The sequence below is a fragment of the Leopardus geoffroyi genome, chromosome A1 (genome assembly GCF_018350155.1).
Source record: "Leopardus geoffroyi isolate Oge1 chromosome A1, O.geoffroyi_Oge1_pat1.0, whole genome shotgun sequence".
NCBI classification, from domain to species: domain Eukaryota; kingdom Metazoa; phylum Chordata; class Mammalia; order Carnivora; family Felidae; genus Leopardus; species Leopardus geoffroyi.
The window spans coordinates 48,800,503-48,814,331 of NC_059326.1; the positions used below are offsets into that span (position 1 = coordinate 48,800,503).

Below are 13,829 nucleotides of genomic sequence, written 5' to 3' on the forward strand. Positions count from 1 at the left end.
AAATTTTGCCAATCATTTCTCGAAGAATTAATGGAAATGACACCAAATATATATGTTGCGCTCCAAGGCCCAAAGGGGTCTAGATGACATCTGTTTCACATTTAAAGATGCTCAAAGAGAGGACAAAAATAAAAGAAAGACACTCTGATGTTTTCATTTTGAGGTAGCTAACATTCCCAGATGACACTCTTTTCTCCTGCTTACATCAAAAAGTAATGTGATTCCTTCATTTCTTTTTCATAGACACAGCTGGAGCTATAAGAACCACCCACCTGATAATTAATTATGTGCTTGCCTCAACTCCCTCTCAACTGTCTCCTTTGGAACTTCCTTCTTTTGAGGAGTTTGTTGTTGACTCTGTAGGTGATGGGGCAAAGAGGCCGCTTTGGGAGTAGATTTCTGTGGTCTGCCCTTTGGCCACTTACATATTGTGTGATCTCAACTTTTCCAACCTCCAGTTTCTCTATCAGCAACAATATCTCATAAGATCGTATTAGGTTGTTGTTTAAAATATTTATCACCTGATTAAAAAACAATTTCCAAACAGCAGAACTTAATTTAGTTAGTTTTAGTAGAAAAGTAAATTATTAAAGATGGTTTACAAAATCTTTGAGAGGGCTAGAAAATCAGACACAGCAGCCTCGCGGCCAAGAAAAAGATCGAATTCATACCCTTGCTGGTCATAGGAAGGGACTCACTGCCAGGAAGCCCGTCACTCTGGTCTCTGTGCCACACCTCACCATGCATGCCAGGAAAAGGGAGTCCTTATGCAGTCTCCTGCCTCCTTGTTCTCCTCCAAACTCAGTCTCGTTTGGGTAAGTCTGGTTGGCCTAACATAGGCGCCCAAGGTTGGGAAACTCAACCCTGGGATGCAAGACTCAAAGAGGAAAAACTCCATACATTTAAGGAGGCTTTTTATGGCTGGTGGCTGGCCACAAAGCATGACATACCCACAGTGGTTTAAGAATATATGGTACCTGGCACATAATGAAAACTCCAAAAATGTATTTACTATTGTTACCATGGGGTATTATGAAAAGAAAATGAGATAAATTATGGTACTCTTGATATGCATGAATATATCCTTTTGTTAGCTCTTTTCTACTTTTTAAGTATAAAGTATGTTTAAAAAGCATGCCTCAGGTGCAAAATATTTTAAAGATCACACATGCAACCTTGTGTAAATTGCAAGACAACACATTGAATGTGTTAGATGTCTTGTGTTTTTCTCTCTAGCTTCCCTTGTCACATCCCTGCATCCTTCTCTGGAGACTAAGACTCCGATAGATAGCAGCAGGCTTCTTTAGCCTCAGATTCTCCTTGAGTCTGCCAAAGAGAATGCTAGCAGGAGATCAGAGGGAGGAGGGAGCATAAGGACAGGAAAATTGAGCTGGAGTTTTCTTGCAAGGTGCAGGGATCACGGGGTTGGCTGCATCCCTTGGTCCAAAGTCACATAATGTTTACAGCACTGTCCATAATAGGCTCTGGTAAGTAGTGGGAAAGAGGGATAAATTCTATGTCATTTAAAATGCTACTTGATTTTGTAACAGAAATATACATTTGTGTTCTTTAGCTTGGTTTCTTAGTTTTTTGTTAGTAAGCTTTCTCCATCTTCAGGTTCTCCTGGCCTGGCATCTTTCAGCTCAAGGATGGTACCAGTGCCCCTGGTAACCAGCCCCATGGTACCACAGTATCCTTTGTACTTTCTGCACACTTGAAAGTAATCCCTTAATTAAATTCTCCCCAAATATATAAGTTGACTGAGCCATCTCTTTCCTACCTGGACTCTGACCAATATCCTGAAAATGCATTGTTGAAGGATATTGTAGATACACATAACACAACATTTGTTTAGAATTAAAAATAACTGTGTGTTTCCTGCATCTCTTTTATTAAGCTAGTTTAATTTAAAGTGTGTACACATGAAGGGACAGTGTGCTCAATAAAAGTCTGGGGAAGGTGAGGGTTTACCTTCAATAGTTAATTAATTTGGTGAACATTTATTTGGTTTCTTTGCTAGTCCAGGCCCCGAGCAAAAATTTAAAATAGTTAAGGGAGTATGACCTGCGCTCAGCTGTGAGTCTTAAAGAGGTAAGGTCTCAGAACAGTAGAATTTATTTTTTTCAGCAACTTTCAAGTATATAATAGCTACTGAAATAGAAATAATGACTAGAATTATTCATGTGGTCATAATAAAAAATTGATAACAAGAAGAGAAAATGTATAAACACTGTCCAGATTTTCTAGTTTCTTTTGATGGCTATTTTGAATTCTATAAAGTAATTTTGCAGGCATCTTTACAAAATTGTAATTTTTAAACATACGAATATCAAGAAGGAACCATTCAATTTTCTGTGGGCAACTCAATTTTCATGAGAGTAAAGCAGAAGTTAATTGGTACATGAAGTTAAAATTCCAAGAGTGTATAAGGATCACTCAGTTAAAAACTAATTCTCTCTCCCATTGTTTACACACACACACACACACACACACACAGAATAAATCTCACAATTTTAACTGTATTTTCTCTAGTGGTATTAGTTTTGATTTCATATATATAAAGATCTAAAACATGGAAAATTCTCTTGTCTCACTGTGAGATCAGTGTATGGTAAAGGAATATATAAATGTTTCCATCCAAAGCATCATTTTATACAATTATCAAACAAGTATAAGGTAATAGTGATGAAGGGTTTTAAAATCCTTCATAATCACTCTTATTGTATCACCCAGATGTGAGTGTAATAGGCATTTTATGAAATATTTTCATATCCTGTACTTTTTTTGGCCTCTGAGGCTCCCCACCCATTTTGTCAATGCCAGTTGTCCTTCCAGAAAGAGGGCGGGTACCATCTGGAACAAAGAGGGCATTGATCAGTTTCGAGTTCTAAAGCCAACTTTTAAAAAAATTCCAGCAAGAGAGTTGAGCCTTTTAGAGAGTGAAAAGAGTTTTCTAAAATGCCAAAAAAGAAAAAAAAGTGAGAGAGAGAAAGGAAAATGAAAGAAAGAAGAAAAAGCAAAAGGAAAAAGAAATCCCTCCTGTTCTCATATCAAAAGCAAAGACAGGGAGTTTTGTCTGTAAACCCCAAGTAGAGAAAACAACTAGAAGAGAGAGTGGAAAAGGCTCCTGGTCAGAGAGGCAGACGCTGAAGGAGACCAAGGCAGAGAAAGAAGGGTGTCCTGGCTTAGCCCTAACTAAAACCGGAACGTGGCGATGGCAAGTATAGTTGGGTGTGGTGTTTGAAGGCTGTGAAAAAATACATAAAAGAGAAACTGTTCAGAATTCCAGCACAGCGGGACTTGTTTTTCTCTTCCCTGGGCACTGCCTGGGAAGATTAAAGGCCACCTCAGAAAAGTGCTTGGTCCAAGATGGGACACTCCAGGCCAGCACCACTCAAAGTGCGGTCCTGAGAAGGTGCTGGCCTGCAATTCTTTGTTGTGGCCTCCAGTCCATCCTGAGGTAAGTTCTGAAATGGGTTTAGAAACTTCCATAGCAATTTGATAGACTAGTGTCATGGATTGAATGTTTGCGTCCTCCCCCCCAAGTCCATCACATTCATAATTTGAAACCCTACCCCTCAATGTCATGGTAGTAGAAGGTGGGGCCTGTGGGAGGTCATTGGAATTAGACAAGAACTTGAGGGCTCTTGAGGGAACTTGGGGTTTATGGATGGGATTAGTGCCCTAAAGTAGAGAGAGAGAGAGAAAAGAAAGAGAGAGAGAGAGAGAATGCACTTGCCTCCTCTCTCCTTCCCTTGATGTGAAGATACCCCCAGAAGTTGTCACACTGGCCCGCTTGCACTTTTAGCCTCCAGAACTGTAAGAAATACATTTCTGTTGTTTATAAGCCACACGGTCTGTGGTATTTTTGTTATAGGAGCCCAAACTGACTAAAAAAGCCTAATTTTATGCCTGTTGAATCAAATATGTTAAAAAAACTGGGGCTTGTATTGTGTACCTCTTATTTATTTTTCTAGTAATTGATTTTTATTGTATTTTATAGAAATACTGGTCTGCAAGGGATGGTGGGGAGAACCCATTACAGTTTGAGAAGCATTGTTCTGTAGGCTGTATTACAAGTGGCTCAGTGAGGGCTCAAATAGAGGGATGGAAGTCAGACTCTCCACTTCTCTAACTCTCCCCGCACTCTTGAGTCTTCCTTCCATGTACCATGGAAGGAATCCAGAAAGCAGTAAGTGTGTTTAAGTAGTAGGGTACATGGAATTACCTGAATGGAGAATCCAGGAGCCAGCTGTGGAGACCAGAGCAAAGTGGCCCCACAGCACAGGCTGCAGGGTAGATGGCTAAATCAGACCTGGACAAATCTCTTGCTGATCCTCAAACAGGCCCACAGTGCCAGGCCAAGGTGTTTTCACAGAACCAGTGTGGGAACAACCCATGAGTCCACCAGACCCAGCACTGTGGGCCCACAGGTCATTCAGACAGGACATTAATGAAGCAGTGAACAAGGACCTAAAATTCATCTATTTGCAGGATCTCTGGGCATGGCTCCAGTAACTTCTATCCCAGTAACTCATGGTTTTGAAAGTCCCCCATCCAGGAACCATCTTGGGAATGGGAGTGGAGAAGACCAGAAAGATTGACGATTTACTCCAAAGTGACTGCCCCAAAAGCTTATATACCGTCACTTGAGAGTTATGTTTTCTCCATTAGCCAGCAGTGTACTAGCTGGAGAGCAAAATTAAAATAGAAAATAAAGAAATTATAGGGGCGTCTGGGTGGCTTGGTCGGTTAAGCGTCCGACTTCAGGACTTCGGCTCAGGTCATGATCTCATGGCCCAGGAGTTCGAGCCCCGCGTCAGGCTCTGTGCTGACTGCTCAGAGCCTGCAGCCTGTTTCAGATTCTGTGTCTCCCTCTGTCTCTGCCCCTCCCCTGTTCATGCTCTGTCTCTCTCTGTCTCAAAAATAAATAAACGTTGAAAAAAAAATTAAAAAAAAAAAAAAAGAAATTATATTTCTTTCTCACCTAAGTGGTATTGCATAAATTATTGACCCTGCCATGCACCCAATAAATTGTGAAGATAAAAATCATGCCTAGTATATAGTACATTTTTAATAAAGCCTTGCTGAAATATCAAAGGGAACTCAAGAATGTTGCATTTTAAAAATATCCACATAAGCAGAATTAGGATGGTATAGGATCCACTACAGAGGCACTCTCCACTTACAGGGTGGCTCAAGCATCTCAATTCCATTGCTCAATATTTTAGGTGAAATAAATGAATTATATAAGAAAGTTGTGGCCATGTTGATTGACGATAAAGTCCTGAGTAAGCAGTCAGATAGGAAGTTCTCCAAATCAAGGGAATATGCCTCAGGGGGAAATAATATTTAATCCATTTAAAAAGGATCGTTAAGCTTCTCAAAAGGATGAGATACAACAGGTTGGGGGGTGACTTTCCCCTTACCTCTACACAGAAACGTCACTGTAACAATCCCAAATCCCCTCTCAGGTATTGACTATGACTTTTGGGGATATCTAGCAGGTAACGATCATAGTCATTCTTTCAATAGACATGACAGCAGCCTAGTAACTAGGCCAGATGCTGGAGAGTTAAAGATATTTAAAGATAAGTTACAGACTTAAAGAGACTCTTCCCACTCTTAAGGAGTTCACCCTCCAGTGGGAGAAACAGAAGTGTAAACAGAGACACAACAATGTCATCTATGCCATGAGCAAGAGTGAAGGAAGCTACATAGCAGAGCAGGAGAAGTGAAACATCTTTTTATAGGCTTAATCAGTGAAGGATTCCCTAAGAAGGAGGTGATCTTTTGGGCTGAGTCTTGCATACTTCGGCAGCAAGGGTGGTTGGTAGAATCAGGCAGGCGGGGGATGAGGAGAGAACAAAGTATGTCTAAGTTTACAAAGCAACAGAGATGACACACTTGAAGGACTTGACATGGTTCTTCTGTGACTGGAGCCAAGAGAACCTTTGGGGGTATGTGACAGGTGGCAGTGAGAAAAGTCTGCAGGGTCAAGATGAATGTTATAGATGGGTTTGAAGGCAGAATAACCTGACTGGAAATTGTTTAGAAGAAGTATTATTCTAGAAGTTACACGGCAGATGGAGTGGAGTGGGAAAAGGCTGAAGATATAAGAACATACGACCAGCTTGTAAAAGTCCAGGTGAGAGATGAGACCTGGCATTTTCTGACTGCCAAATACGACTCATTCAGGCCCCCATAAGAAAAAGGGGATCTTTGGGGCGCCTGGGTGGCTTAGTCGGTTAAGCGGCCGACTTCGGCTCAGGTCATGATCTCGCAGTCTGTGAATTTGAGCCCCGTGTTGAGCTCTGTGCTGACAGCTCAGAGCCTGGAGCCTGTTTCAGATTCTGTGTATCCCTCTCTCTGACCCTCCCCCATTCATGCTCTGTCTCTCTCTGTCTCAAAAATAAATAAACGTTAAGAAAAAAAAATTAAAAAAAAAAAAAGAAAAAGAAAAAGGGGATCTCTTCACATGCAAACTGGACCTGGAGTCCATAAGCCTGGCTAATCTCATGTCCGTGACATTAGTTCAATCTCATAGAGTGTTTCTGCTTCTCCCTGCAGATATACAGCCCTCCTCTTGATGGAATAGCTCATTCCCTCCATTTTCTTTATCCCAATTCCTAGATGTTTTGCATATTAGTCTTTTCCCGACCAAGACAATTTTTGCTGTTCTGCCTGTTAGTCTGTTTCCCTCATAATTCTGCAGCCCAAAGCATAGGTAAATGAGATTTAGGTTTCATTCCTATAGCACTGGAAATTCCATGCCCCTTTGGGTGCTACCTTTTCATTCATGCAGACATTCTTGCATAATCTATTGTGTTTTTTTTTAAGTTTATTTCTTTATTTTGAGAGAGAGTGAGAGAGAGCGAGAGAGCGTGTGTACAGGAGCTGGGGTGGGGGGAGAGACAGGGAGAGAGAGAATCCCAATCCCTGTTATGGGCTCAATCTCACAAACTGGGAGATCATGATGTAAGCCGAAATCAAGAATCTGATACTTAACTGACTGAGCCACCCAGGTGTCCCCTAATTTTTTTTTAATGTTTGTTTGTTTATTGAGAGAGAGAGAGATAGAGAGTGAGGTAGAGAGCCAGCAGAGGAGGGACAGAGAGAGAGGGAGACAGAATTCCAGCAGGCTCCACACTGTGAGTGCAAGCCTGATGTAGGGCTCCAACTCACTAACTGTAAGATCATGACCTGAGCTGAAATCAAGAGTCAGACGCTTAACTGACTGAGCCACCCAGGCACCCCAGTCCCGTATTTGTTTTTTAACAGTTGTCTCCTTTCACTATCTGCAAATCCTAGTGAAGAAAGCACTTTTCATTCCCAAGATGGCTTCTCTTATTATTCTATTTTTAATGACCAAGAGAAGTGTGCATCTTTCAGCCCAAACAGGGAACCTGGTTTGGAGCAGTTGAGTAGGACACAAGTTTAGAGAAACGTTCTAACACTGCTATCCCCTACACTGTTTGTAAACCTTTTTCACATTGGCCATTGGTAGTCTAGCTCTTCGTTGTTGCCAATTGGGTCACAGATGACCTCCAGGTACCTCTGGAACTCCAGAAAGTTTCCGAGGGCAAAGATCTGGAGATGGTTGACTCCTGAGGCTTTGCATATAGACTGCAGATAGCAACCTACTGTTTGGGAAGGGCTGTCCTCACGGTTCCTCAGTCTTCCACAATGCTACGTCCAAATTTACACTTCCTGTAAAGGTCTATTGCCTGTTGAGCCTACTCTAGTCCTGTTAGTCACATCTTTCTATTGCAAGGTACCACAGAGCTCCTGTCTTCTTTGCCTTCTTCTCCTTCCTTTCTCATCTCAAGCTTGGGATGAATTTGGCTAGATCTTCTCAATTGCATTTTGCACTCCTGGTTAAGCAAATGTAAAATTCATGTCTACATATTCTCATGAAGCTCTTCCTCATACTCCTGAGACAACTCCTATGATTTCTTTTTGATACTATTCTTTTTCCCCATACTCTGATTTTGCACATCACTGGATCAAATGCTGTGTTTGAAGCCTTAGGACAAGCCTGCACCTCATTCTACTCTTGGGGGAAGCAGATGAATGCAGACATGTAATTCAAAGGGACCCAGGAGTCAGGAAATCCAGACTGCTCTGGCTCCTCTCAGATGGTTCCAGTTGCTAGTATGACAGTCTTTGCCAAGGAGGGCATTAATTTTAACCATAGAAACCTGGCAAGTCAGACAATTCAGCTTGACATTGCAATTCAGCAGTGGGAACTATTAGTTTTGGATCTGATTTTAAGTGGTCTCAGAATACCGGTTACAAACAGAAAGGGTTTCCTCAAGCCAAGTCATATGGTGGCCCTGTGTTTCCTTATCTGCTTTCAGCCAGGCAACCTGGGACCAGAGCATGTGCTGCCCTGTTGCAACCGTCTAATAGTATGACAGGCAGTCGTCCAGCTCTGCCATTCTTGAATTTTATTTCATTTTTGCCTTCTTATTTCATTATCCCTGAACAATGACATGTACATTACTGGGGAAAAAAAGAAAATACAATTGGAAAAATCCTAAAAGTCTCTTATAATTCCACCCTCTGAAAGTAACTGCTTTTAACAAATTGGTGCCTATCCTTCTAGAAGAGGCAATATGGGAAGAGAGATACAGAGGGAGGGAGAAGTGTGCTTGCATTTCCTATTTCCTTGGAATTGCTCCAAAGCAAAATCACCAAAGCCTTGCTTTGGCCAGGACAGTATCCACTTTATCTTTGCCTCACAAGGATGGCTTGCTTCTCCATCCTGGAAGGGATTGTCCTATCTTCTACAGCCCTACAAACAAATTTGCACCCCCTTGAAGAGACTGTGATTGCAAGGATACTCTTGACCCATTTTCTGTGGTTGCAAGGCATAGAGACTAATATCTTTAATAAAAAGGAATGTTCATTTTTGTGCACCCGTGTGCCAGATTTGCAATTGCCAATCTGTCTACAATTCAGCACTTCCAAGGACTAACTTCTCTCTATTTTTCTAACACAGAACTCTTGGCTTCACCCAGCATGTATGCTCTGCTCTCCTTTTTTTCTATGGATAGGTCAATCCCTTCCATGTTCCACATCCAAATTATGGCAGGAAATAACCTGCTAGATGCTGCTGCCTCTTTTGAACAGAATGTTCTGTGTTAAGTGACCTCATTAATCACTGGGTACTCTTGGAGCAGGTGTGTCTGCTCTGGTCCATTTATTAGCAGCTCTTCTTTAGAGAATGGACTAACGCTTCTTTCACAACAGAGGAAAATAGGAAAGGTCTGGGTGGGTGTGGCAGGCAGCAACTAGCATGCTCAATAATGATATTGCTAACAAAAGAAGTGGCAGGGGAAGGTAGGTAGGGGTTTGATTGAAAGCTATTTAGGAGGTGGAGGTTACAGGACAGAACTTAGTGACTGATCATTAAACACTTAGATCTCTGGTTTACATGAACGAGTTATGGGGTTCTATGAAGAGATAAAGAGTAGAAAAGATGGCATTGGTTTAGGAATTTATTTCTAGGTATATCCTAGAAATACCTAGGGGATACCTGTCATACTATGCATGGGGATATCTTGCAAATAATATCTCTTTGCAAATACCAATGCAAATCTAGAGCCAAGGGTAGAGATATGGCTGGAGGAAATTGATTTGGGAGTCATTGTACATAGATTGCAGATTTCAATCTGCTGCTTGAGAAACTGCTCTCTCCACCGTGGAAAAAGGCCAGATGCAAAAAATAAATAAATAAATAAATAAAAAATGGTGGCAAACTGAGTTTTGAAGGGAACACTACTTCTTTTTAGAGTTATTTCCCCTTATCAGATTTATAAATTAACAGCACCAATAGTAAAAATCAAGCATCAATTTCCCAACAAAAACCTTTTGAAGACCATTATAATTCATAATACTTCCTGATAGGATCTAAGACAACCTAACCTAGCTATTAGGATAAAGTAATTAAAGGTAGTGCTGATATGTTCCAGCTGCCATTGAGACGTATAAGGTGAAAAACAGGAAATGTTATGATCTATGTAATGTGAAAACCTGTATTCGGCTTGGTGGAGTATAACAGGAAGTGACTCTTGTTGGTAAAGAAGGTTTTAAGATGCCCTTTCCTCGCCACAGTTCACAGGAAATTAATTATGTCAGGGAAACGGAGCTGCCAAGGAGAAGGCAGACCCGGCACTCAGGTTACAGGGACAGAGAGCTACAGTATCACCCTGCTATTCCCATTGACCAAAAGGGAGGTGGCTGGCAATCTGCAAAACAGCTTTACCCATATTCAGTCCCCAAAGACTCTCTTTTGAAAAGCGCATAACTGGAGCCTCAGAAGAAGCACAGCTTGAACGGCTGGATGCAGAAAGACCTTTGAAAGAAGACATGGAGATTACATGGACGTTAATGGTTTCTTAAAGCTTAAGGGAGAAACTCCGGAAGAGCAGGGAGATATGATAGGAAGTAAATGGAGATTTTGCGGTGCTTCCTTCCCCTTCCACCAGCACTGCCATCAGCACTGCTGCAGAGGGGGCTTCGGAACGATGCAGCTCTGGCTTTCAATCCTAGTTTTATTACTTATTATGTGTGTGACTTGGGGCAAGATTTTAAACTTCATCTGTAGAAAAGAGATGTGGCTTAGCAGTATTGCAAAAACCGAGATAATGAATGCAAAGTGCCTGGCCCATGGAAAATACTGAAATGTCGGCCCTTATTATTTCCAAAGAACTTTGTCAGTAAATACAAAAATACCTGTAAGAACTCTTCTAGGTTCCCTTATAAAATTACTCTTCTCAATGCATTTCCCCCTTGGGTTTGAAAATCCACCCATCACAAAATCTTTCCTACTAAAATAATTTAGTCTTAGGAATCTTACCTTAACATTTGAGGTTAATTCACTGGTTTGAAGGCTAAATTGAATGACCTTCATTTTCCTCCAAATCGTAAGCAATTTTTAGTTTTAAAAATATGTTGAAGTTTCTATTTTGTGTATGACTTTGCCTATTACTTGGATGATTCATAAACCCAAGTTTCTGTGTGGCATCTGGAGGGACTTCAGGAATTCATGGCTGGGTGGATGATTGCACCACCATTGCTGCATGTTTGGGATATTTGGGCTGTGTAGCATCTTGCTAGCAACTTCTTTCCAGTTTATTAGTGCCTTGCAGACTTCAAGAGGTCTCCCTAGTCCTTTGAGTGTTGGGCTTTGTATAAAGCCAGAGCCAGTCTAAAATAAATCATAGGGCATATGCTGATGACAGAAAATGACCATAGAGTTATCTTCCCACTTACCCTTTATTTTTATATTTAGTGAACTTCCTTTGACTTTGACATAGTTGCCCTATATTTTTTTCGTCCTTGGTTCTCTTTAAAAAAAATTTTTTTTAATGTTTTTTATTTATTTTTGACAGAGCAGAGACAGAGTGCGAGAAGGGGAGGGGCAGATAGACACAGAATCCGAAGCAAGCTCCAGGCTCTGAGCGGACAGCACAGAGCCCTAAGCAGGGCTCAAACTCATAAACCATGAGAACATGACCTGAGCAGAAGTTGGACACTTAACTAACTGAGCCACCCAGGTGCCCCTCGTGGTTTTTTTTTTTTTTTTTTTTTTTTTTTTGTATGTGTGTGTGTTTTGTTTGTTTGTTTGTTTTTGAGAGACAGAGAATGAGCAGGGGAGGGGCAGAGAAAGAGGGAGACACAGAATCCAAAGCAGGCTCCAGTCTCTGAGCTGTCAGCACAGAGTCCCACACAGGGCTCGAACTCGTGAACCTGTGAGATCATGTCCTGAGCCGAAGTTGGCCGCTTAACCAACTGAGACACCCAGGTGCCTCTGTTCTCTTTTTTAATATTTATTTATTTCTGAGCAAGAGAGTGGGAGAGAGTGAGAGAGAGAGAGAGAGAGAGACTGAGTGCAAGCGGGGGAGGGATAGAGAGAGAGGGAGACACAGAATCCTGAAGCTGAGCTGTGAGCACAGAGCCCAACTTGGGGCTCAAACTCAAGAACCGTGAGATCATGACCTGAGTCAAAGTTGGATGTTTAACCGACTGAATCACCCAGGGGCCCCTTTTTTTGTCCTTGGTTCTATTTTGCTGTGTAAATATTCCAAAAGTAGGTACTGGTAGATAAATTCCTGAGGGGCAGAGACTGACAGCAAATTCACTCAGAATGGAAACAAATTACTAAATACATTTTGTTGTATTTAAGCCAACTTAATGAGTTCATAATTAAAACCATTGGCAGAGTGTCACTGCATCATAAAATGTTGTCAGATGAAGTTCTTTGTGACCAAATTGGGGGAGAAATGAAGAAGTACCTCATTCTCCTGAGACAACTGGGATCTACTCCTGAGATTTACTAGACTTTCAGAGAAGCTAACATGTGGATTGAGGTTTGCGAGAGGCCCTGCCAGGCGTGTAGGCACTAAAGTGTGCGACCTTCTTACCCAAGCATATAAAGAAAAACAAATTATCTAAAAAGTGATATTGACTGGCTCTGACTCAGCAAAAATGTCCTTGGGTCCAAACAAATACATAAAGCTTTGGTAACCATGTATGATTAAGGATTAACTTGCTTTGGCCTACCTATGCAACTTTCCTGATCTCCACATGGTCAGAGAGAAAGGACTTGGCTCTCTCTATATGTCATTTATAACAAAACTGCACAGTCAACTAGAACAAATACATCTGGACCCTGAAACTCTTTTGCTGGGCAGAGAAGGTGAGAACATGCTTAGCTGAGTTTGAAGCCTTTACCAAAAGGGAAGGGCCATCGCGGGTTGTAAAAGGATGAATCTTTCCTCCAGATTGTAGAGGTTTTAAGATTATAGTCATGGGAGAAGAACTGTCAAATATGAACCTGTCCCTGGTAATTAACAGCTTCCAAAGGAGATAAACTGGGCTCCAAGTTGTCTCACAGGTAATGTCTGATACTGAGATGACAGGAGACGCGAGTTTATTCACATGGCATCTGAATTAAATAGTCAAACTGAAGAGACAATTTATTCTCTGTCTTTCTATTCTTTGTTATGATCCATTTCATTAACCAGAACTTCAAGGTTATACCATGATACAGAACCATGATAAAGTGCAAGAATCTAATTGTCAAGAAAGAACGTCTCATCTGTTTTCATTACCCATGATAGGCCCCTTCTTATTTTAGAACACATTTAAAAATTTGCAGTAGGTGGTTTACACAGCATACTTAATAACACTCTAATACTTCTATAACCAAGTGTTTTTAGAAGTGATGGCTTTGTACTTCTCTGGTTATCTTGGTTACAAAAACATTAACTTTACTTAGAGGTTATGGACCTTTCAAATATTTTCAAATAGTATTAACAATTGACTCATTCAGTTTCAAACAATTACCTCAGGCTTTCATTCCCTACATTCCAGGCAACTACTTTGGACTGGCCCATTAGTCTCTGGCTACTCCGGTATTTTCCTTCTCTATTCTTCCCTTCTCTTTGTGTTCCCATTCACCCGCAGGAAATTGGGTAATCTATACAAATTATCTCTTTCCTTCATCCACTAACCCAGGGATATGAGCTGCATTGCTAATTTTCTAACAAGGAAAATATAAAGTGTTGATTCTAGAATGGGAATGAATGAGTCTGTGGTAAGAAGTGGTAGTTTAAGCTATACTTTGTTTTTCTTGTGAAGCAGCAGGCTCACCATGCATAGGATTATGGAAAACAAAACAAAGTACAAGACAACACATTGGCAATTCATTTAACCCCGTGCTTTAGAACAAAACCTGGAACAGTTGAGGATCTAAAGCCAGTCTTCAAGAGTTTCTAAACATTTGGCATCTTCCCCTTTACCAGTAATAAACTACAAAT

General features: G+C 41.0%; 1 long non-coding RNA gene across 1 annotated transcript in view; it reads left to right on the forward strand.

Annotated features, from left to right (window-relative positions):
- Positions 1–2,899: 2,899 nt before the first annotated feature.
- The window catches only part of LOC123598615, a 29,514-nt gene continuing 18,584 nt past the window's right edge, over positions 2,900–13,829 (forward strand). Inside the window, exons 1-2 of the long non-coding RNA XR_006712726.1 lie at positions 2,900–3,460; positions 4,004–4,192. This is a non-coding gene — a long non-coding RNA (uncharacterized LOC123598615). The remainder of the gene's footprint in view (positions 3,461–4,003; positions 4,193–13,829) is intronic.